Source organism: Coenobita brevimanus, chromosome 21 (genome assembly GCF_032717465.1).
Source record: "Coenobita brevimanus isolate Jiangsu-jjx chromosome 21, ASM3271746v2, whole genome shotgun sequence".
Taxonomy (NCBI): Eukaryota; Metazoa; Arthropoda; class Malacostraca; order Decapoda; family Coenobitidae; genus Coenobita; species Coenobita brevimanus.
The window spans coordinates 31308101-31334744 of record NC_136974.1 but is presented as its reverse complement, the minus strand read 5'-3'; the positions used below and the strand labels follow the sequence as shown (position 1 = coordinate 31334744).

At 41.3% G+C, this 26644-nt stretch overlaps 1 protein-coding gene across 1 annotated transcript in view; it reads right to left on the bottom strand.

Annotated features, from left to right (window-relative positions):
• LOC145392141 (uncharacterized) overlaps positions 1–24395 on the bottom strand; it is a 79296-nt gene extending 54901 nt beyond the window's left edge. Inside the window, exon 1 of the mRNA XM_080266592.1 lies at positions 24338–24395. The gene's annotated coding sequence lies outside the window, so the exon portion shown is untranslated. The remainder of the gene's footprint in view (positions 1–24337) is intronic.
• Between the last annotated feature and the right edge of the window lie 2249 nt (positions 24396–26644).

The following is a 26644-nucleotide window of genomic DNA, read 5'->3' as shown; positions in this document are numbered from 1 at the left end:
TACAGGGAGTTTCCAAACACTGCCCTCTCTCATTACAGCTGCTCCAACATCCACTGTCCTGCCTTGTGTCTCTTTTATAACCTCATCCATGTACAGACTGAACAACCATCGAGACATGACATATCCCTGTTTCAACCCAACCTTCAAATAGAAAAATTCACTCTGTTCACTATCCACATGCACTGCAGTTTTAGCCCCCTCATACATATCGGTACTCTTCACAGCATTCAACAACTTTCCATCTACTCCATATATTCTTAATACTTTCCACAGTTCTTGTCTATCCACCCTGTCATATGCTTTCTTCAAATCCATGAAGGCCACATACTACATCTTTCCCTTCTCTAGAAACTTTTCCACTAAAGATCTAAGAATGAATATCTGACCTACACAACCTCTTCCCTTCCCAAAACCTCCCTGTTCTTCTCCAACTAATTCCTCTGTTATTTCCCTAACTCTGTCAGTAAGTATCCTACCATATACTTTTCCTATTAGACTAAGAAGACAAATGCGCCAATGATTACCACAAACTTCTTTTTCCCCTTTTCCTTTGTACAAGGGAATAATTATACCTGATTTCCATCCCTCTGGGACTTTACCTTCCTCCCAGGCCAACCTGCACATCTTCCACATCCATTCTACTACTGCATTTCACCACACACTCCATCAATTACTGGGGCTTTCCCCATTTTGACTTTCTTCAATGCTTCTACAACTTCCATCCTACTGATTTCTTCCTCTCTTCTCACATCCCTCCTTCTTCCTGCCATTCCCCAGCCACTTAAAACTCGCATTACTTTCATTCTCTATGTTCAACAATTCATTAAAGTGTTCTCTCCATCTGCTCACTTTTTCTCCCTTCTCCACAAGTAATCTACTATTTTTATCTTTCACTCCCCGATTAACTTCACTACCACCTTGTCTAAATCTGTTTACCTCTTTCCAGAACATTTTCTTAAGAGTCCCTCCACATTACACTCCAAATTCCTCATCCACTCTCATCTTTCCCTTACTAATCTTTTCACCTCTCTCTTTCTCTCTACATATAACTTATTATTATTACCACACAGCACATACTTTATAAACGAGCTGTCTGTCACTAAGAAAGTTGATATCAAAATGCATATCTGTCCTATACCCCCTTTCTCCACTGATTCATCGTGTCGCTTCCGATATATTCCGCAGGCGGCAGGAGCCTTGCTCTCAGCTAACACTTTATCATCCAAAATATATTGTTCATATGCATCAGAAATATCAGTTAAATCTCTAGAATATTTAGCCTCTCGCTAAATGGATATATATGCTACAATTTAAAACGAGCCGAAATGAAATATCTTCATTGTGTTTACAACGCCCACGTGCCTTGGATAAGCACGTGTTGGCTGTAGTTTTCGCGCGCTAAACCCCGCTATAAAGTATATTACCTCAATTAATTGAATTGCCTGACATAAACAAGTGAAGATATGCCTCATGTCGTTAATTTGGGATTAAATATATACTTTTTAAGTTGCATTATTTAGTTTTAAAGGATATGCTGTATATTACCAATGTGGAAGAATGTTCATTTCGTGTTGAGCATGTGGTGCAGGGCATATGAGCAAGACGAGTCGATGACAACTGGATAGAGGAAACATGCAGAGAGAGAGAGAGAGGTTTTATGAAAAGACTGACATATGACGACGATAACTGATGGCGACGATGGTAATGCAGAAAATAATGATAAACGTTGACAGTGATGACGATGACGATGATGGTGGTGATGCTAGAAATAAGGAAAATGATGAAGATGATAATGAAGACGTCGAAAATGCTGCTGCTTCTGCTGATGGTGATGATGATGATGATAACTTACTGCATTCCTCGTCTGTACATGCGATTTTCCCCAGGTTGCACCAGCACGTATTGCACGCTTCTCGCCACACCGCCTCGGGAGAGCAGAAAGTCTTATCCATATCGCCTGGAAGAATGGTGTGCTGAGAGAGAGCGAGAGAGAGAGAGAGAGAGAGCGAGAGAGAGAGAGAGAGAGAGAGAGAGAGAGAGAGAGAGAGAGGTAAATGGGAGGGAGAGCTGAATAAAATTAAGGTAAACTATAAGGGTAGGAAAGAAGAATGAAGAACTGTAAAAACAGCAATACAACACCACAATACCACTTAATACAGCCATACAACACAACACCACTACTTAATACAGCCATACAACATCATTTAATACAGCCATACAACATCACAATGCCACTTAATACAGCAATACAACACCATAACACTATTTAATACAGCCATACACCACAGCAGTACCACTTAATACAGCCATACAACAAACACCATTAATTACAGCCATACAACACCACAATACCACTTAATACAGCCATACAACACCACAACACCATTTAATATAGCCATACAACACCACAACACCACTAAATACAGCCATACAACACCACAACACCATTTAATACAGCCATACAACAACAATACTACTTAATACATTCATACAACACCACAATACCACTTAATGCAGTCATGCAACACGGCAATACCACTTAATACAGCCATACAACACAAGACCACTTAATACAGCCATACAACACAATACCACTTAATACAGCCATACAACAAACACCATATATTACAGCCAAACAACACGATAACACCACTAAATACAGCCAAACAACACAGCAATACCACTTAATACAGCCATACAACACCATAACACCACTTAATACAGCCATACAACACCATAACACCACTAAATACAGCCATACAACACCATAACACCACTAAATACAGCCATACAACACAACACTACTTAATACAGCCATACAACACGGCAATACCACTTAATACAGCCAAACAACAACAATACCACTATATACACTCATACAACACCACAACACTCTTCAATACAACCATACGACACCACAATACCACTTGATACAGCCATACAACACAGCAATGCCACCTAATACAGCCATACAACACAGCAGTACCACTTAATACAGCCATATAACACAACAATACCACTTAATACAGCCATACAACACGGCAATACCACTTAATACAGCCATACAACACAGCAATACCACTTAATACAGCCATATAACACAGTACCACTTAATATAGCCATACAACACCATAACACCACTTAATATGGCCATACAACAGCCATACCACTTAATACAGCCACACAACATGGCAATACCACTTAATACAGCCATACAACACCACAACACCATTTAATATAGCCATACAACACGGCAATACCACTTAATACAGCCATACAACACCACAACACCATTTAATATAGCCATACAACACGGCAATACCACTTAATACAGCCATACAACACCATAACACCACTTAATACAGCCATACAACACGGCAATACCACTTAATACAGCCATACAACACAGCAGTACCACTTAATACAGCTATACAACACATCAATACCACATAATACAGTCATACAACACAGCAATTCCACTTAATACAGCCATACAACACCACAGCATCATTTAATACAGCCATGGAACACCACAATATCACTTAATACAGTCATACAACATAGCAGTACCACTTAATAGTCATACAACACGGCAATACCACTTAATACACCCATACAACACAGCAATACCTTAATACAGCCATACAACATGGCAATACCACTTAATACAGCCATACAATATGGCAATACCACTTAATACAGCCATACAATATGGCAATACCACTTAATACAGCTATAAGACACCACAATACCATTTAATACAGCCATACAACACAATACCACTTAATACAACTATACAACACTGCGATACCACTTAATACAGCCATACTACACAGCAATACCACTTAATACAGCCATACAACACAATACCACTTAATACAACTATACAACACTGCGATACCACTTAATACAGCCATACTACACAGCAATACCACTTAATACAGCCATACAACACCACATTACCACTTAATGCAGCCATACAGCAACACAACAACACTTAATACACCCATACAACACCACAAGACCATTTAATACAGCCATGGAACACCACAATACCACTTAATACAGTCATACAACACAGCAGTACCACTTAATACAGTCATACAACACGGCAATACCACTAAATACAGCCATATAATACAGCAATACCACCTAATTCAGCCATACAACACTGCAATGCAGCCATACAGGACTGCAATACCACTTAATACAGACATGCAACACTGCAATACCACTTAATACAGCCATACACCACTCCATTACCACTTCATACAGCCATACAACACAGCAATACCACTTAATACAGCCATACAACAACACAGTACCACTTAATACAGCCATATAACAACAATACCACTTAATACAGCCATATAACAACATTACCACTTAATACAGCCATAGAACACAACAATACCACTTAATACAGCCATACAGCACAGCAATACCACTTAATACAGCCATACAGCACAGCAATACCACTTAATACAGCCATACAGCACAGCAATACCACTTAATACAGCCATACAGCACAGCAATACCACTTAATACAGCCATACAACACAGCAATATCACTTAATACAGCCATACAACACAGCAGTACTACTTAATACAACCATACAACAACAATACCACTTAATACAGCCATACAACAACAATACCATTTAATACAGCCATATAACACGGCAATACCACTTAATACAACCATACAACACCACATCATCATTTAATACAGCCATACAACACCAGAACACCATTTAATACAGCCATACAACAACACGGTATCACTTAATACAGCCATACAACACCATAACACCACTTAATACAGCCATACAACACAGCAATACCACTTAATACAGCCATACAACACAGCAGTACCATTTAATACAGCCATACAGCACAGCAGTACCATTTAATACAGCCATACAACACAGCAATACCACTTAATACAGCCATACAACACAGCAATACCACTTAATACAGCCATACAACACAGCAGTACCATTTAATACAGCCATACAACACACCAGTACCATTTAATACAGCCATACAACACAGCCATACCACTTAATACAGCCATACAACTCAGCAATACCACTTAATACAGCCATACAACACAACAATACCACTTAATACAGCCATTCAACAACAGTACCACTTAATACAGCCATGCAACAGCAATACCACATAACACGGCCATACAACACAGCAATACCACTTAATACAGCCGTACAACAGCACAATACCATTCTCTCTGCATCTATTATCTGTCAGGCAGGTAGGTATCCCTTCAGGTAAACACTGGCACTTGATGCAGTTTTGCTCCCAGATCGATCCCGGCCGGCACCCCTGGCCCTGAGGCAGACTCGGCGCCGGCAGCACACAACCCTGGGTGCAAACAGTGTTCTTGCCCTCTTCGCACCGGCATATCTTACAGTCTTCCCGCCAAACGGAGCCAACTTCACAGTCCCTTTCCTCCTTGGCTGTTGAGGTGGTGTTTGAGAAATTAGTTACCGTATAATATGCTCTGTTGAGATACGAGTCTTCCCCTACTCGCACAACGAAAACTTGATTGAGCCGTTTTCGTATTATCTTTTTCGGCTTTCTGTTGAGGTGCTGTTTGAGAAGCATCTTATTCAGGCTGTTTTTATAAACTTTTTGTCTTAACTTGACCAAAAGGTGCCATCTCCCTATCTTAAATTTTGAGTTGTAATAAGTTTCGAGTATGATGCAAGTGACACGTTTAGATCCACAACACCGAGGGAAAAAAAAAAAAAATCACACGTACGCACATAAAGCCAAATGCATGATATGGACAATACCCAGCTGTACGAACAAAAATCGAAACGAAATACAATCCACTGTCACGGACATACTCCCAAAACAGATCATGCAAATATAAGTTCATGAACCCGAAACAAATGTAGAGATGCAAAATACCCAGACGTACAAACATCAACTCAAACAATATAAAGATGCCCACCACCCAGAGTCAAGCACAGAAACCCGAAACAGAGATGCTCAGTTCACTTTATCACTGCTAAGCATAAAAATTGCAACACTAATAGATTCAAACCAAATGCAAAAGCTCTTAATACTCAAACGTATGCCCATAAACTCCCCCCAATAAAAACAAACATATCTTGGAAGATCATATTATCTCACTTGCAAAACCTGCTTCCAAGAGATTAGGTGTGCTAAACCTACCCCGTGCCCTCTTTACCCCGGCACCACTGTTTCATTCGCCCTTGTGTAGAGTACAACTCTCATGTGGGGGGGGGGGAAGGGTAGGCTCCCCACATGCAGCTCTTCTCAACAAGGCTCCCTTCAACCTCTGTACCGCACTATCCCATCTTTAGTCTCTATCAATGCTTCAGTGGTCACTGCTCTTCTGAATTTCTGCCTACATTCCTCCTCCATTATGGCGGGTGGATTGCACCCGTTTAGCAGCAAACTCTCATCTCTTTTCTGTCTATCGCAAGAGTTCCCATCACTCCCAGTCCTTCATGTATGCAACAGGTCATCTCTGGAACTGTCTTCCTCTGTTTATTTCCCTATACCTATAACCCTCAGTCTTACGCAATGTGTCCAGGCATCTCGAACTGAACGCGTGTTGAATTTGGAGAGAATAATCTTGCGGGCTTCTAGTCTTTGAATCTTTCTTCCTTCACAAAAAACAAACCTCAAAATATAAAACAATATTTGCAATATCAAACCGTACGCACATAAATCTAAAAAAAAATACAAAACGAGACAAATAACCCAAAACGAATATAAAACATCCAAAATATCCAAACGTACGTACAAAACGATAAATCCAAAATACCCAACATACGCATATAAATCCAAAACGAATATGACATCCAAAATATCCAAACGAAGGCACATAAACCCACAAAAAAACACGTACGCATATAAACCCGAAGACAAATATAAACATCCACAAAATCCAAACGTATGCACTTAAACCCTTAAAAAAAGAAGTACGCACACAAACCCGAAAACTAATGTAAGACATTCGCAATACCCAAACGATCCCACATAAACTCATAAAAATCGATAATACCCAAACACACACGAACCCATATAAAATTCCCAATTCCCAAAGGTACGCACAAAGAGTACCCAAACGTACGAACATAAACCCAAAACCCATTTAAAAAAAAACAACAACAACAACAACAACAAGGGGAAATCGGTACATTACTCTCATGCTCGGAACAGAGTCGCCGGGTACAAGCGGCGAATCCACGCAAACAGTTACACCAGTTGCAGTTGTAGAACCAGCGTGATCCGGGTTTACACATTTGGCCCTTAGGCAGACTCGGCGCCTCCTCTGGACAGTCCTTCCCGGTGCACATACTCAGGCCGAGTTCACACCAGCAGGTGTTACAATCCTTCCTCCACACAGAGCCGGGTTCGCAGGAGGTTTCTTCCGGGTCTGTCAGGGGTGGTCTTTAGCAATTATGCCTGGTCTGTCAGTAGTGGTCTTTTACTTATCTCATGGATACGAAGGTGCTGGGGACGCCTGCACGTGGTGGCACCGGCAGGTGACTCCACTACCAGATAATGCAGACGCCCCTCAGTTCCTTCCCTTTCCCCCTAAAGGAGGATGGTGGATTGCAGGATTAAAACACCTTCAGCCTGATGTCCACTGGGTTCACGTTTCAGTTTGCTGAAGAAGGTGTGTGGCAAAACCCACAACCTACTTTTGTTGTGTATGTACTCTGTATACCTTGACAACAGTAAATATTTCAATCAATCAATCAGACAACCACGGAACGGTAGGAAAGCAATTATTTGCACGACGGAATAAAGACAAAACGGATTGATACAAGAATAATTATTTGCACAACCAAACTGAAATCAGACAACTATGAAACGGTGCAAATACTGATAAAACAACCATGGGACGGCACATGAAGAGATCAGTTGCAAAACAGAACAGAAATTAAAAAAAAAAAAAAAAAAAGTTTCCCTTACCAACGCATCCCCGCAAAGTGCAAGCCGCTACCTCTCCTCCCATGCAGGTACACCAGTTGCAGTTTTGATACCAACGGGATCCGGCTTTGCAAACTTGTCCCTCCTGCAGACTCGGTATCCATCCTTGTCCGAGATATTGGGCTGGAATTATGGCAGTGATGCAAGTAGCTCAGCTTTACAGACAAGTTATAATAATATGCAAAAAAAAAAAAAAAAAAAAAAAGCCTTGGCAAACATTTTAAAACGTAATCGCCCCTATGACGTAACGAGTCAAGCATTTTGCAATTAAACTGTGGAATATAGTAATGGATGTAGAACTTTGAATCTCCTCCCATCCCAAATGCTCCCGTGTGTGTAATTCACCGGGACGGTCAGGATCACGTGATGGTTAGTTGTGATCATCAGCTTTTACCCTCACGAAGGAGAGCTGAGAGCTCAAATAGCCCGATCTAAGGGCAAAGACTTGACCTTTACACACGCACACACCCATCCCCTTGCTCAAGGGAGACAGTACCCACCCGCTTCGTCAGTGAAACTTTTCGGACCCCAAGCAAGCGCAAACCCCAGCCTTAACAGATGCCAGGCGAAAGCGTTACCACTGAGCCGGCGAGCGGTGTGTGTGTGTGTGTGTGTGTGTGTGTGTGTGTGTGTTTAACTTTCTCTCTGCACTTTTGCCATCCTTAACATGTTTCGTTAATAACTTAAACATTAATGGCAAGCTGAACTTTCACGTAATCAGCATTAATAATATAACCATGTGTATCACTCCACCTTCCTTATTCGAGGATGAAAGTTGCAGTGACAGAACCAGACCTGCTTGATACACGGTTTGCTGCATCACCCTTTATGGCTATAGCTGATGTCACGCGGGATGCGGAATACGATTAAGAAATGTGAATGGTGGATGAGAGTGAGGAGACTGACGAGAAGAGTGTATGTGAGTGAGGTGGAGGGAGGAGGGAGAGTGAGGGAGGGATCGAGGATGAGATGGAGGGATGGAGTAGATAGGTATATGAGAGATGGGGGTGTAGGTGTTTAAGAAATGTGAAAATGTGAATGGTGGATGAGAGTGAGAAAACTAACGAGAAGAGTGTATGTGAGTGAGGTGGAGGGGGGGAGAAGAAGGGGGAGACCGAGGATGAGATAGAAAGATGGAGCAGATAGGTATAGGAACGAGGGGGGTTAAAAGTTGGGAGAGGACTGCGAAATGACAGGGGTTAGAGCGACATGGAGGCGATTAGTTTGTGACCACCCCTCACAGGATTAGGGCGTCTAGTTAAACAGACAGATAGATAGAGAAGATATAGCGCTGTGGAAAGTTCGGGAAATAAAGTACCACAGATAATTCTTTTTCTTCTTTTTTTTTTTTAGAAGAAGACTTCATTTTATTCACAAGAACCGTGTCCCTGATAAAAATTACACAGAAGGCAAAAACACTCAACATTTGCCTAAAAATCTTGTGACTGAGTCGTGCGTAACAAATTAGGCTCCAAAGATTTTACTTCATCAAACTTCATTATTCTGGGTATATCATGAAGACAGGGTGTATACTTTAAGATTAAAACACTCATGCTGAAAAAGATTTAAAAAAAAAATGAAATTTGACAGGGTTCAAGACTTCCCTACGTTATTTATTTATTTTTTTTCTGTAAATGGCTCGTTAATAAAAATGATATTACCACTACCACCACCACTACTACCACTACCACTACCGCTGCTGCTGCTGCTGATGATGATGATGATGATGATGATAAAAATAATAATAATAATAATAATAATAATAATAATAATAATACATTTCGAGTTGGAGTGACTGGACATATGTTGAAATTATGCATCAACAAATTTGCATAAAGGCGTTGCGTTTCCGTGGATTGTGTTGTGTGTTTGTCGCTGACTCAACTGTGAAGGTGACTCGCATTATATTATCCTTCCGTGTACCACTAGAATATGTTGCTAGTCACGAAGAAGTGTTATGGAGAGGATATTGAGCCATAGTATTGTTATTCTGTCACTGAGCTACGGAAAATAAGTTACAGAAGGACGAAAATCAACGTCTAGTTAAAGAGAAAGAATTATAATGGGAGTTTACACTCCCATAGATAGATAGATAGATAGATAGATGATAGATAGATAGATGATAGATAGATAGATAGATAGATATAATCAGTTTCATTTTTTTTCTTTTAGGTCTCGTCTGCCTCTGGGCAAGTGCAATAGATTTGAGCCGTAATCTTGGTGACACAGAAGCCTTATTAGCACTTCATTAGAGATTTATTCTCCATGCGACACCAGTCTGCTCCTGTTTTTGTTAGTTTTGTACTGCCCCAGTCTGTCTGATCGGGGGTACACAACAACCACAGGCAAGCAACCTCCCCTGCAGGGACATCCCATGCAGTGAACCGATGTTCCCATGCGGCTGACAGCACCTCAATACAGCGAGGCGCGGGAATTTGTTTAGAGGTTTGGTTCTCGGGTGGACGCTGCATTTGCGTCCCCACTCAGCAAACAGAGGCATCATAACAGGCTCCACGCCACCTGGCTACTTGGTTACGTGGTACCACCCAGCGTTGTACTGTAAATGGTTTCCCAGGTTGCAATCATTTCACTTTGCCACTCACTGTAGTCACTTAGCAAATAGTGACAGGAAGGATGGGAGATTTAGGAAGAGAGAAGGACAGACTCAGAACAAACTATAATAGACATGGAAGAGAAAGTAGGTAGCACTACTTCAAGTAAGTGGATGATGGGCCCCTCCACCTACCATAAGATGTAATAAGCAAACCAAATCACGAGGAGATGCAATGAAGCCTCTCTTGCCATCTAAAATACACCCCTTCCCATGAGTTTCATAATCCCTTCACTGCATAACGTATTTTTACATTCTGCATTTGCTACTCTCTCTCTCTCTCTCTCTCTCTCTCTCTCTCTCACACACACACACACACACACACACACACACACACACACACACACACACTGACAATAACAGAAATGAGAGAAAAAACAAAACATTCAATCACGTTTTCGGTCTCTGTTCGTGTGTGATGTCACGAATAACGCGAAAAAAAAAAATAACGTTAATGAAAAATGAAACGAAGAAATCTGAGATAGGACAGTCTGGTGTGTGCCCCTTTTCGTTCATTATTTATTTACTTATTTATTTGTCTATTTTATTTTTTAACTGATTATAGTATTTCAGTAGAGATTCGAGAGAGAGAGAGAGAGAGAGAGAGAGAGAGAGAGAGAGAGAGGAAGGGAATAATTAGGCACAGCAAGAAAGAGAGAGAGAGAGAGAGAGAGAGAGAGAGAGAGAGAGAGAGAGAGAGAGGAAGGGATACTTAGGTACAGCAAGAGAGAGAGAGAGAGAGAGAGAGAGAGAGAGAGAGAGAGAATAATTAGGTACAGCAAGAGAGAGAGAGAGAGAGAGAGAGGCAAATGGATACCCCCTCATTTGATCCTATCTAAACATACACAACATGGCGTGTTCTTGTCGCCGGGGGAGCTAGTTAAAAAGAATATTAAGGTTTCACCACCAGGAAGATCCGCAAGTTAATATTTATCACAGAAAAGAATGTAAGAGAGATAGAAAGGAAGGAAGAAAAAGAAAGAAAACAGGAAAGTAGGAAGAAAGAAAAGGAAGAAGGAAGTTCGAAAAAAGAAAATTGTTGTGGTCTTCGCGAGCTGTATGAGTGAAAGTTTTTGTTGACGCGGCCCAGGATTCTGATGTGAACGTAAACCCAGTTACCTGAAGTTGTCCATTTCCTGTAGTCCATCCTCCTCCTTTCAGGGGATATGGAGTTGGAGGATCGCCTACATAACCCGACAGCAGAATTACTAGCGCCATGAGAGAGAGAGAGAGAGAGAGAGAGAGAGAGAGAGAGAGAGAGAAGTGAAAACCCCAAAAATCAACCTTGTACACGTACTCTCCAGAATATTTATTGTATTCTGGCTATGAATTTTTTTAGTAGTTGTATGACTGAAGGGAAAAAGATTAAAAAAAAAAAAAAACATACACAAGTCATATAGGTTTATAAATACGGGTTAGGGAGAAGGGTTAGAAACAAGTGAAGGTCGAGTGGTTGCCAGGTCTCGCCAGGCGCAGTAGCTTCTCAAGGTCACAACATTCTCTTTTTTTTCTTTCCTTTTCTACTGGTTTTCTTTTGGTTTGTGCTTCTTTTTTCATTATATATATATATATATATATATATAACTTTTTTTGTGTAGGACTGAGATTGGGATGGAGTGAGGCTGAAGTGGATAGTGTTGGGTGAATGCACTTAAGGTGTTCGTTTTAGGGTGTGGGTGTTTGAGTTAGTCCCCCCCCCCCCAAATCTCTCTCTCTCTCTCTCTGCAAACTCATATCGTGTGTGTGTGTGTGTGTGTGTGTGTGTGTGTGTGTGTGTGTGTGTGTGTGTGTGTGTGTTTAATTATGAGCTATTATGTGCAGTCTAGTCATGCGGTTACAACCCTTGTTTGGAGAGAGAGAGAGAGAGAGAGAGAGAGAGAGAGAAGAGGGAGGGAGAAGGGGAGGGAAAAGAACAGAGGGAGAAGCTGAGCGAGGGGAAGGAAGCAACGGAAGGAAAGGGAAGGGAAGGGAAGGGAAGGAAAGAAAAGAAAGAATAAGGAGTGGAGGAAAGAAGGAAGAAAAAGGGCGTGTTTGGGAGGGAGGGAGGAAACAAAGGGAAGGAGAGGGGAGGGAGAGAGAATAAAGGAAGAATAAGGGAGGGAGGGAGGGAGGGAAATGGAAGTGCGTTTAGGGAGAGGCTTCCTGTCACTGATTATGGTTATACATCATGCCGAAGTCCAGGCAGGAGAGAGAGAGAGAGAGAGAGAAAGAGAAAGACAGAAAAAGAGAAAGGGAAAGAGAGAGAGAAACAAAAAGAAAGAGGAAGAGAGAGAGAAAGACAGACAGACAGACAGACAGAGAAAGAGAAAGACAAAAAAGGGAAATACAGTGAAAGAGAAAGAGAGAGAGAAAGAAAAAGAAAGAAAGAAAGAAAGAGAGAGAGAGAGAGAGAGAGAGAGAGAGAGAGAGAGAGAGAGAGAGAAAGGATGACAAAGGATAGACAAGCAGGGTATAGTCACAGAGAAAACACTGGGACTGCTCCACCCTGGGATTTCACACACACACACACACACACACACACACACACACACACACATAGTAGTAGTAGTAGTAATAATAATAGCAATAGTAGTAGTAGTAGTAGTAGTAGTAGTAGTAGTAGTAGTAGAAGCCACCATATCATTGACTACATCTTGCTTTTCTTCTTTTTTTTTTTCACTCAATCTCACCTGACATATTTCGGCCGTGTCCTTCCCTTCCATATTTTTTTTTCTTTTTTTTTTATCCTTGACCCTTTTGGTGACTCATCCCCTTCCCCTGACACTTTCACCTCTCTCTCTCTCTCTCTCTCTCATAAAAATCTGGGGAAGAACTGGTCGCTGGAGAGGGAGATAGAAAACGCTTTGACAGTAGTGCACTCAGTTTTGTCTATCGAGTTTCAGGAAATGGAAAATAGTGATTTTTTTTTTTTTTTTTTTTTCTTTTGGTGACGCTGATATGCGGCATAGGTTAGCCTCAGCACCCACGTATCTCTACTTCTACTCCGCACCTGACTACATCAATATACTGGATACATCAAAGCCACTCAACTCCCTCCCTATCCTCCAAAAGGGGGATGGTGGACGGCCGAAAGAAAACTCCAGCCTGCAGTCCACCAAGGTTCATGTTCAAAAGAGCCTGGGGTTTCAACTACAAAATCAAAATCTAAGTTAGGGAGAGAAGTGTGTTTGAAAATCGTCCCCCTTGCCATACGAACTACAAATACTATACGATACTACAATACCTCCCTTCCCCAACCACACCGACACCCTTCCCTGCCTATACCGACACCATTTCCTACCTACACCATCACCCTTCCCTACCTACACCGTCACCCTTCCCCACCTACACCGACACCCTTTCCTACCTACACCGACACCCTTTCCTACCTACACCGACACCCTTCCCTACCTACACCGACACCCTTCCCTACCTACACCGACACCCTTCCCTACCTACACCGACACCCTTCCCTACCTACACCGACACCCTTCCCTAACTACACCGACACCCTTCCCTAACTACACCGACACCCTTCCCTAACTACACCGACACCCTTCCCTAACTACACCGACACCCTTCCCTAACTACACCGACACCCTTCCCTACCTACACCGACACCCTTCCTTAACTACACCGACACCCTTCCCTAACTACACCGACACCCTCCCCTAACTACACCGACACCCTCCCCTAACTACACCGACACCCTTCCCTACCTACACCGACACCCTTCCCTAACTACACCGACACCCTTCCCTAACTACACCGACACCCTTCCCTAACTACACCGACACCCTTTCCTAACTACACCGACACCCTTTCCTAACTACACCGACACCCTTTCCTAACTACACCGACGGTCCGACACCCATCCCCGCCTACACCAACACCCTTTCCTACCTACACCGTCACCCTCCCAGACTTTCTACGTCGTACACATGGGCGTGGGCAGGAACCGAGGCCAGGAAAGCAAATAAGCAAGTAGGACAAGTAAGGAACGCTACATTAACACAACCCTGCCATTTCTCCCCTCCTTCACAGTTTACGCAATCCACAGTCATGAGCAAATGTTTCAGGACAGCCTTCCACCTGCATGAGTTCTGCCTTCCGCATTTCCCAATCTTCACCAGGAAATAAACAGTATTCTTTCTTCTCATGCTCTTTCGCTGTGTGCTTCATATTGCTGTCACAAATCCAGGTCATCTTACATCATTGCCATAGCCGATAGAGAAGTGTCAACGAACATTTGTTCTTGCCTGTACAAGAGTTGTCTACTATACAATGTCTTTCACTACTACTATTACTACTACTACTGCTACTACTACCACCACCACCACCACCACTACTACTACTGCTACTACTACTACTACTGCTGCTGCTGCTGCTACTGCTACTATCAGTAATAATATTAAAAATAATAATAATAATAATAATAATAATAATAATAATAATAATAATACACAAATAAAAAAACGAGAGAGTACAAATAAAAAACCCAGTATCGTTGCGTAATCGACCAAATAATGTTTACTTGCGGTCCAGTCCTCCTCCCAAATCTGATGTAGTCCTTTGTTTAAAAAAAAAAAAAAACTAATTTTACCATCGTCCTTTGGGTAAGTAAAAGACAATAATACTGAATTCTCATCGTAAAAAAAAAAAAGTATATAAAATTGAAAACACGAAAACTGGTCTGACTGCGAATACGAAGGAAATAAATGCTATATCGGAGGAACTTGGTATATTCTCTCTCTCTCTCTCTCTCTCTCTCTCTCTCTCTCTCTCTCTCTCATACCATCAGTGCTCTGTACGTTCCCTTACCTATAACATGAAGACGAAGAAGAAGAAGACGAAGACGACGACGACGAAGATGAAGACGAAGACGAAGAAAACAAAGACGAATGAAAGGAAAAACAGAACTCTGATTACTATGCAGCCACGCTATCCCAGCAAACTACCTTACTAACCTCGCATACACATCACCGACCCGAAAAGAATAATAATACAAGCACAAGACAAGCAGCGTAATAAATTCTCCTCCAGTGACTCCCTTGAAAACATAATCACAAAGCCTTCTGCCACAAAAACTAGTCCTCAGAAAGAGAGAGAGAGAGAGAGAGAGAGAGAGAGAGAGAGAGAGAGAGAATCACTAACAGCCTAAGACATCACCCACTATCCTCTCATATTTATATAGCTTTTGGAACTCTCATAAGCCTTCTGCTAGGTCATAATATTTAATAATTAACTTTGTATGGCGAATTCAAAATATACGTAGAGGGCAGGATAAAAATACAGTTGAAATAGACCAATTTTCTCTTGCCTACCTACCCATGAACTTCTTTTTAAAAGTCATGCAGTTATAATCCTTGCGTAATAAAAACTTGTTTCAGACAAATCCATATCTACAACCACTTTTTCTTTTCCTCTCACGCCAAACTATTTCTCTGACCTTCTCATGCTCAGGGTAACTCTATTGTGTTATTGCACCTAGTCAGATTTTTTTTTAGTTAAGTTTTTTAATTAAGTTGTAGGAGTTTGAGAGGTTGCATAACGTAAAATTAAAACAACTTGGAAATAACTTAATGCATTCTCCCTTCCACCTTCCCATGCCTAATTAAACAGTGCGAAAAGAAAATCAGCATTATCATCATCATCATCATCATCATCATCATCATCATCACCACCATCACCACCATCATTATCTCTACCATCATTACCAACACCATCATCATCATCGTCACCATCATCACCACCATCATCATCATCATCATCATCATCATCATCATCATCATCATCATCACCATTCATCCCATCATCATCATCATCACTCATCATGTCCGTCATCATGTATAATCATCGTCATCATCATTACCATCATCATCATTATCATCACCATCATCATTACCATCATCACCATCATCATTACCACCACCACCATCATCATCATCATCACCACCACCACCATCATCACCACCACCCCCACCATCATCATCATCATCCAGACTTCTTTTCCCGCCTAAGAATGGGGTGGGATGGAGTTTAGAGATTATATAAGAAAGGAAAAAAAAAATCACAAACCTGTTCCCGGATATCATCTTCGACCAGTTTGAGAGAGAGAGAGAGAGAGAGAGAGAGAGAGAAGGATGAAAGCAAAGTTGACCAGCCTCCGTCCACTTTAACCTGGCCAAATCTCTCTCTCTCTCTCTCTCTCTCTCTCTCTCTCTCTCTCTCTCTCTCTCTCTCTCTCTCGCTTGAATCCTGAGACGTAACAATAGATGAACACTAGAATATGATGCTAGTCACGAAGAGTGTTGTGGAAAGGATGTACAGCCATAGTATTGTCCTTTTCTATCAACGGGCTGCGACATGAAGTTAACAGAACACGATGCTAGTCACGAACAAGTGCTATGGGAAGGATGTAGAGCCGTTTGTCATTTTCTGCCACTGAGCTACGGGAAATAAGCTGCAAAAGGACGAAAATACCCGACAATAAAAGATTGACGAAATACATCGCTTTCTCTTTCCTACCTACCCAAGCCCAAGAAATAGATAAATAGACAGATAGACAGACAGATAGATAGATGGACATACAGATAGATAGAGAGATAGATAAAATAAAGTCCATAAAGCTCAAGAAACATTGCCAACACATCACCCTGATATAAACAAGAAGATCTAATTATATATAAGCAAAACAAGGAGAAGGTAGGTACATTCTCCTCCTCCCTACTCATCGACAACGCAGTCTTACGTAATATTATGCAAATGACAACCTCATTCCTTGGTGCGTGTGTGTGTACGTATGTGTGTGTATATATATATATATATATATATATATATATATATATATATATATATATATATATATATATATATATATATATATATATATATATATACGGCCTTAATGACCAGGGGCTTTGGCCCCAATGGTCGATAGGCCGGAAAAAAAAAAATCATTCCTTGTCCCAGCTGAGAGAGAGAGAGGTACACTTGAAGCAAGCGACACACACACACACACACACACACACACACACACACACACACACACACACACACACACACACACACAAATAGTACTGTATATTGTCCTTGTAACTTTCCGCCCTTTGTTTCTATTTGTTTGTATGTCTGTATGTATTTATGTATGTATGTGGCTGTTTGTCTATCTATATGTCTGTTTTTGCAATGCGTATATATATCTATATGTCTGTCTGTCTGTCTATCTGTACATCTATGTCTGTCTGTCTATGAATTATGTGTGTCTGCCTGTCTATCTATATATCTATGTGCCCCTGTCTGTCTGTCTGCCTGTCTATCTACATATCTCTCTATATTCAGTGCAGGAAAGCAAGGAAAAACTAGTCCAAGAGAAGGACGAAGAAATGAAACGTGTTAAGAAAAAAAATCTCACTTGGAACCAAGGCAGTATTTCCTCGTACGACAAAACATCACAAATTCAATCTCACATTCGACAAAGCAACAACAGTGAGAAAGGCATGAAAATCTTCCTTGATAATCCTTCCAATAAAAATAAATAACAGGATAGCCACATAAATCCTGCTTTATAATCCTCCCCAGTAAATAGATACATATAACCACAAAAATCCTGCTTGAAAATCTTTCCCCCCCAAAGTGAATATAAATAACGATATAACCACATAAATCCTGCCTGATAATCCTCCCCACCAAAAATCAACATAAATAACAAGATAGCCACATAAATCCTGTCTGTTAATCCTTCCAATAAATATAAATAGATAAGATAACCACATAAAAATCCTGCTTAATAATCCTCCCCCATAAATAAATATAAATACCAGGATAAACACAAATCCTCCCTAGCAGCCCCCTCCCAATATGTCTATCTATCTATTGCCAGACGCCTTAATCCCGTTGAAGGTGGCCACAAACAAATCGCCTCCATGTCGTCCTGTCTCCCGCCATTTCGCTGCCCTCCCCCCCAAGAAAATAAATAAAATAAATAGATGTGGACAAGAGCAGCCTCACTGACCCTTTTTTCCCTCAGGTTTTTGCAGCTTCACCCCGACGACGCATCTCACTTTATTGTTTTATTTCTTTGTAAAACCCAGACGATTTTCTTCAGCTAAGGGCAGACTTATTGAAATAGGGGGTTAGATACGGCCTTCATAAACCTCTTCAGTTCTATACTCCTTCTACTCAAACTTGACCTAAAACTGACCTGTCTCCATCTTGAATACTCAGTAGTAACAAGAGAACAACACTAGAATATGGTGTTAGTCACGAAGAAGTGCCGTGGATATGATGCTAGGCCACAGGATTATAATGTATTGATTACTGAGCTACGTGACACTGTAATTTCAAGTTTCAAAATTAATATACATTCATTCTTTACTTCTAATTCTCGCAGCAATAATAATAATAATAATAAGAATAGTAATAATAATAATGATAATAATAATAATAATAATAATAATAATAATAATAATAAAGAAATAAATAAATACGCCTCTGGTAACATCAAAAATAAATTATACTTACACCCCTGGCACGCAAAGCCCATCCTGTCAGTTCGCCTACCCAAGCCTCCCTGTTCCTGAAAAATTGTGTGTGTGTGTGTGTGTGTGTTGTCCTAAGGTCGCCTGTGCACACCCATTCACCAGCCACATGCACACAGGTCGACTCCGTCTGGGCAAACTCCGTCTGCTGTTTAGTCCGGTTTTAGAGTGCAATGCCCCCCCCCCTCTCTCTCTCTCGCTCTCTCTAAAAACTAAAAAAAATAAAATGAGATGGGATAAGCTCGATCCTTTATATTCAGAATTTAAATGTGATCAATTTGCTACCACCTCTACTAAAATAATAATAACTTCTAATAATAATAATAATAATAATAATAATAATAATAATCCATCCATCCATCCATCATTCAATCCGACACTGCCCCATGAAGAGCGTAGGAGCCCGGGGCTAGGCAGTTGGTCTCGATATTTAAGATGAGTGTACCAGCCTCACTCATCCCTGAGTGACATTACGTGAGCAATAAACCCCAACCATCCCTTGGATATAAACCTTCACCGGCTCAATCCGATTGGAGCGCAATAATTACCCACTAAACCACCAGGCGCCAAAATTTGGTTATATGGTTACCACCCAGTGTAGTAAATGGTTTCCTGGTGTACAGGAAACCATTTGGCTTGTCACTCAGTGTAGAGTCACCCACAGGCAGAAGGAAGAGGAAAGTATGAAGGAAAGACAGAAGTGGGAGTGTAAAGTTACCCGTTGGCAGAAGGACAAGGAAGGAATGGAGAAAAGGAAGACAGAAGAGGATGGAAAGAAAGAAGGATGGAGGAGAGGAAAAGGCAGACACCCGAGAGCAGCACTACATCGAGTGAGTGGATGGTGAGCGCCCGCACCTACCACAATAATAATAATAATAATAATAATAATAATAATAATAATAAAGTGGGTTAGCCTCTTCCTCCTACGAACACACAAAGTAAAAATCAGACTCTACCTACCCAGCTGGCAACTCAACGCGGCCGCTTGTATTGTGTTGGGCAGGCCTGGAAAATGACTCCAATCTTTTCCTACTGTCATTATTCTTGTTTGGCTGCTCTCTCTCTCTCTCTCTCTCTCTCTCTCTCTCTCTCTCTCTCTCTCTCTCTCTCTCTCTCATTTTTTCTTTTGTTTTCTCTCCTGATCATTTTCATCCATTCTGAATTCTCCTCTTCCTCCTCTTCTTTAATCTCTTCCTCATCCTTCTCCTCCTCCTCTTCTTCTTCCTCCTCCTCCTACTCCATTATCATCATCATCATCATCATCATCAACTCTTTACGTAGACTGTTATTCTTCTTAGCTTTTACATCACACCAATGAGCACCAGACTATGCTTCTCTCATCCCTAATCTCCTTCTCTGTACATACGTCAATTCTCTCAGCATTTTTTAATATTCATGATCTTGTCCTAGTTTTGGATTCTTGTATGAAGAAAACTCCCTAACACCTCCTCCTTAGCGATTTATTCTTGGATATGGCCTGTTAACATCCTTTTTGACATTATTTATGCAGAGTATACCTTACACCTCATCTTTATGCCTTACACAGAGAATCCCTAACACCTCTTGCTAAGCGATTTACTCCATACCTTAACATCCTCACTCTATACCTTATACCTCAGCATCGTACTGTACGGTATTGATACAAAATGTCGATGTATGAATGATATTACAAGCCTATTAGACAATGCAAAGGTGTAATACGACAAAAAAAATCCCTGAAGGGAAGTTGCTACACATAAAGGGGTCCAAAACCCTAAACACATCTTCCTCTGGTTGTGTGTGTGTGTGTGTGTGTGTGTGTGTGTGTGTGTGTGTGTGTGTGTGTGTGTGTGTGTGTGTGTGTGTAGAGGGACGCCTTCACGGGATGGCACTAATGTAACTGGTATCTTCTTCCATCTAACGTAAGTCCATTTTATTAAGCTGAGAGTGAGTCCTAGGAGAGTGTTATTGTATCGTGAAAGAGGGGATCGTAAAGAGATGATCGTAAAATGAATGATCGTAAAGAGATGATCGTAGAATGAGATGATAGTAGAATGAGATGATCGTAGAATGAGATGATCGTAAAGAGATGATCGTAAAGAGATGATCGTAAAGAGATGATCGTAAAATGAGATGATCGTAAAATGAGATGATCGTAGAATGAGATGATCGTAAAATGAGATGATAGCAAAATGAAAAAATACAGAGAAAGTTTGGAATTTACAGGCTGGACGTGAGAACACGAGATAGAGAGAGAGAGAGAGAGAGAGAGAGAGAGAGAGAGAGAGAAGATACGGAATGCTAGTCAAGAGGAAGCGCGTTAATGGCGTGACGCACGACAGGTGTTGGGTGCTTGGGTACAATGACGTAACAGATGATCCGAAATATGCACTGTAATGGTACGTGAAGTAGTAGTAGTAGTAGTAGCAGTGGAGGTAGTAGTAGTACAGTAGTTGTAGTAGTGGTAGCAGTAGTAGTGGTGGTGATGGTGGTGGTGGTGGTAGTAGTAGTAGTAGTAGCAGTGGCGGTAGTAGTAGTACAGTAGTTGTAGTAGTGGTAGCAGTAGTAGTGGTGGTGATGGTGGTGGTGGTGGTGGTGGTGGTGGTAGTAGTAGTAGTAGTAGTAGTAGTAGTAGTAGTGGTGGTGGTGGTGGTGGTGGTGGTGGTGGAGGTAGTAGTAGTAGTCTAGTAATATATGGCGATAATGATGATGATGATGATAGACAATAATAATAACAATAACAATAACAATAATAATAATAATAATAATAATCCACTCAAAAAAAAATACGATCACATAACGAGAAAACACACACACACACACACACACACACACACACACACACACACACACACACACAGTACTCCCCAAAAACAGTTCCACAAGGCCAAAAATTACCGGGAGTCCCCCCAAAAAAAAGTACATTCCCAGTCATGCAGATAAATATGGAGGGAAAAAAAGGAAAAAAAAAAAAAAAAGAGGATGTATCATATTTCCGAGACTTTTCCCACCCGTGTGTCAGTGTCAATAAGCTTCTTCCAGTGTGTGTGTGTGTGTGTGTGTGTGTGTGTGTGTGTGTGTGTGTGAGAGAGAGAGAGAGAGAGAGAGTCCTGAACATCAAGTACCTGCTATTGCAACACGTAAACTTTTAATTCAAGGACCCATTTCTCTCTCTCTCTCTCTCTCTCTCTCTCTCTCTCTCCCAAAATGGAAGATGGTGGACCGCTTCATAGGAACATCAGCCAGCAATCATATTTCTTAGCATTTTTTCCTTTGCGATTCATTTTGCATATTATACCTCAACATAACATCTCTTCTGTGCTATTTATATCGATTTCTGACCTACTTCGAATCAGTAAGAGGAAATACTGGGGTGTCATGTAGAATAAATAGCTTAGGAAAAGGTGTTAAGGGACCTGCGTCACATAGGATACTGGTCAGCATCTTCTCTAGTGTGATAAGACAAGGGTACTTTAGTTAATGAGATTTTAAACACACACACACACACACACACACACACACACACACACACACACTCAAATAATGTAACCTAAAGACAAACACGAGAATACAAGAAAGGAGAATAGGTAAACGTCGAACAAACATCAAAGAAGAAAAACACGAGTATGAAAGAAAAAATAAGCAAAAAGTCAACCAAGGACAAAAACAAGTAAATAAACAGATAAAAAAAACTCACGAGAATGAAAGGAGAATAAGCAAACAAGGTCCACTACACACACACACACACACACACACACACAAGAACTACATGCAGAGCTCTTGTTATTAAATGCGAGATGAGACATGATACTGTTACTAAGGGACCGGGACGGGGACGGTACTCACACTGCGCTCTTTGTAACACTTCACTCAGAATCCATCATTTTCACCCTGTTTCTCACTTTCTTTCATGCTCCCCTTTATTTTCACTCCTTGTCATAACACACACACACACACACACACACACACATGCACACTCCTTTTCTGGTGCCACATTGTCTTTCTCATACTTGTACCAACTTTCTATCTTTCTCCTCTTTCTCTTACGCATACTGCATTCTCTTTCTCTCATTTATTGTTCAGTTTTCATCATTTTCACTGTTTCTTACTTTCATTCTTTTTTTCCTATATCTGTTTGGCCGAGGTCGCTACTGCAAATGATTCTCTCTCTCTCTCTCTCTCTCTCTCTCTCTCTCTCTCTCTCTCTCTCTCTCTGAATACCACAAATACTTCATCTTTCTTCTACAGCTACAAACAAAAATTTCATCCCTTCATGTCACACAATTTTCGTTCCTGTATTTACGTATCCACCTTCACCACCAGAAAAAGAGTGTGGGTATTTCTGTGTGTGTGTGTGTGTGTGTGTGTGTGTGTGTGTGGTCCTCCCAGTCACTTCAAGTAAAACAGAAGTAAGGATGAGTAACTGAAAATCTCACTTCCCTTTATTCAGCTAACCATATATATACTATACTTTTCTTCCTTACTCCCCTGCTATTACTAAAATCTATCAGTGCTTTATTACACTAATATTCCGTGTGTGTATATAACGTGTACCCCGCCATCACAAATTCCTCCTTCTCTTGTCACAGATATTTGCTTTCCTTTCTTCCACTTACAGCAGATACTTACTTTCCTCTCTTTCAAGCTTACTACAAAAATCGTCAGCATTTTATTTCACCTGATTTCCGAGTATGTGTATAATGTTTACCCCGCCATCACATGCAAAGCAGGAGGGATGATAAGTAGGCAGACACAAATTTCGATATGCAGGCAGCCACAAATTTTTAACTTACGTCCTTCCACTTACCCGACTGGGTTCAAATCCCCGCTGGGACAGGGAACAATTTAGGGATTTGAATTTCATGTAAAGCAGATTTTACCGATCTACCAGAAGACCCGCCGACATGTCGTGAAAACACCCCTGCTAATACCAGTACACCAGACCTGTTTGAGACAGCCCTAGCATGTATTCAACATGGACGGTGGATGTTAGCGCCGAAGCGGTGACATGTAGAGGTGTATGGAATGTAGGAGGACTACTGGGCCTTGGGAGCAGGCTGTGAAGCCTATGCCCAGAGTCGAGCACATTAAAAAAAAAAAAAATACAACAAACACTCGTACCTGCTTACTGTCCTTCCACTGCCGCTCTAAAATTATCATCCATTATTTCAGAGCTCTCCGTCTGTGTGTAATGCGTACCCCGCCAATAAAGTACTAGTAAAACACATACCGTGAGCAGATGCGATGAAGAAAGCGAGGAGAAAGAGAGCGGGTCCCAGCGACTGCCCCCATAGTGCGACCATCCTGGCAGACACTCGCACCACTAGTGAGTGACTCGCAGCGTCCGCACACACTTTATATATATATGCTGCTCCCTCCACCCCTCACCCCTACGAACCGACCGGGAGATGCTAGAGCCATGACTGATTTGACTGAAATTCTTGTTTTAAAAGAATGCAAATTAAATATAAAACAAAAGGTGTTAGGTTTTGCCACCCACACTCCTTCAGAAAACAGAGAAATAATTAGACATGACAGAGTAAAAGAGAACAGGTAAGATATGGCACTTAAGAAGAAAAAAAAAACGACGAAGAAGAAGAAGAGGAAGAGAAGGAGGAGGAGAATCAAGAAGAGTGATTTCAACGTAATTTCCTCAACTCCTCGATCAGTTTCATCTCCATACGACTTCAGTCATCTTAGCAGCAACACATAGATTTGAAGAGGGTTGGAGACTTCTACTGAACGCTTAGGAGGCAAGAAAGATAATTGAAAGACGACGTGATGATGGGTAAACTGCTAATCCTATAGTCACTAAATCGAGCCCCGCCTAGCGTACGGAAGAGTCGGAGGGTCATCTTACAAGTGGTATTTGCAGACTCCGTAACACTCTTCCCTCAGCGATTTTTCCCACACGTTACACCTGAGTATCCTCTTGTATGATGCAATAGGCCGATCATAAAACGAAATAAATTGTATGCAGGAAAGTGTTGAGTTGCCATAAGGATTATAAGTCGCCCAGAAAACGAAGCTGTGGAGCCTACAATGTGACTTTTTATATGGCTGTGAGAATTTGTAAACATTCTTCCCTATATTCTACCCACCTTAAACATAAAATGATAATAATAATAATAATAATAATAATAATAATAATAATAATAATAATAATAGTAGTAGTATTAGTAGTAGTAGTAGTAGTAGTAGCAGCAGTAGTAGTAGTAGCAGAAGAAGTAGAAGTCTATATCTATATATCTAGGCTGCTTCCCCTAAGGAAAGGGAGGTAGCCGAGACAGGACGACACACTCTCCATTTACTCATCCATTCAAACACATTCATTCGCATCTTAGCCCCAAAGGGGAGAACGGACAGATCCTCACCGCACCACACCGCACAAGGGTCAACTGCGCAATGCAATCAGTAACATCCACAGCAGGGCCCGACAGCAGAACTGGTTTATCCCTGCCACATCATAACAGACCCATCCCCTTACCCGCACCTGACCTGACTAGCTGATCAGATCAAATGCGGGAGAATATCCCCTCAGGGATAATAATAATAATAATAATAAATCTTGCCACGAATGAAATAAAATAAAAATCAACAAATAAAACAAAGAGAATATCGTCATTTCCGCCCACAGTAACAACCACACACACACACACACACACACACACACACACACCGCTCGCTGGTGCAGTGGTAACGCTCTCGCTTGCCAACTGGTGGACGGGAGTACGCACCTCGCTCAGGTTGCGAAAAGTTTCACTGACGAAGTGGGTGGTTACTGTCCCCCTTGAGCAAGGGGACTGGTGTGTGCGTGTGTGAAGGTCACAGCCTTGCCCATAGATCGGACTATATGAGCTCTCAGCTCCCTTCCGGGAGGGTAAAAGCTGACGATCACGACCATCAAGTGATCCTGACCGACCCGGTGAATTAAAATTACACACAACAAAGGCGGAAAAGTTGTGAGGATTTCCAGGTAAACTCTTGTATACCTGTATGCAACACTAATTAAGTCTCTCTCTCTCTCTCTCTCTCCCTCTCTCTCTCTCCAATCGTAATTTTTCTGCTGACTTAAGGTAGGCCTTCCATGTTCAGGCATAGTCATTTTCTCTGCCTGTCCTTGACCTCTCTCTCTCTCTCTCTCTCTCTCTCTCTCTCTCTCTCTCTAATGCACCAAGGATGGAATTATATACAATGAGGATAATAGTACGACTGAAAAAAAGCGAGAGAGAGAGAGGGAGACAGAGTCAAGTGGTAGGAAAACGATACTACTAAAGGATAAATGACTGAATTAGACAAACAGACAGACAGACAGACAGACAGATAGATAGGCAGACAGAGACAGACAGATAGATAGACAGACAGACAGACAGACAGACAGACAGATAGATAGACAGACAGACAGATAGATAGACAGACAGACAGACATAGATAGACAGACAGGCACAAGCTGGGACGTTTAGGTGTTGGGAAAAGGATAATGTTGAAGGACAATGGCATAATTAAAGAGAGAGAGAGAGAGAGAGAGAGAGAGAGA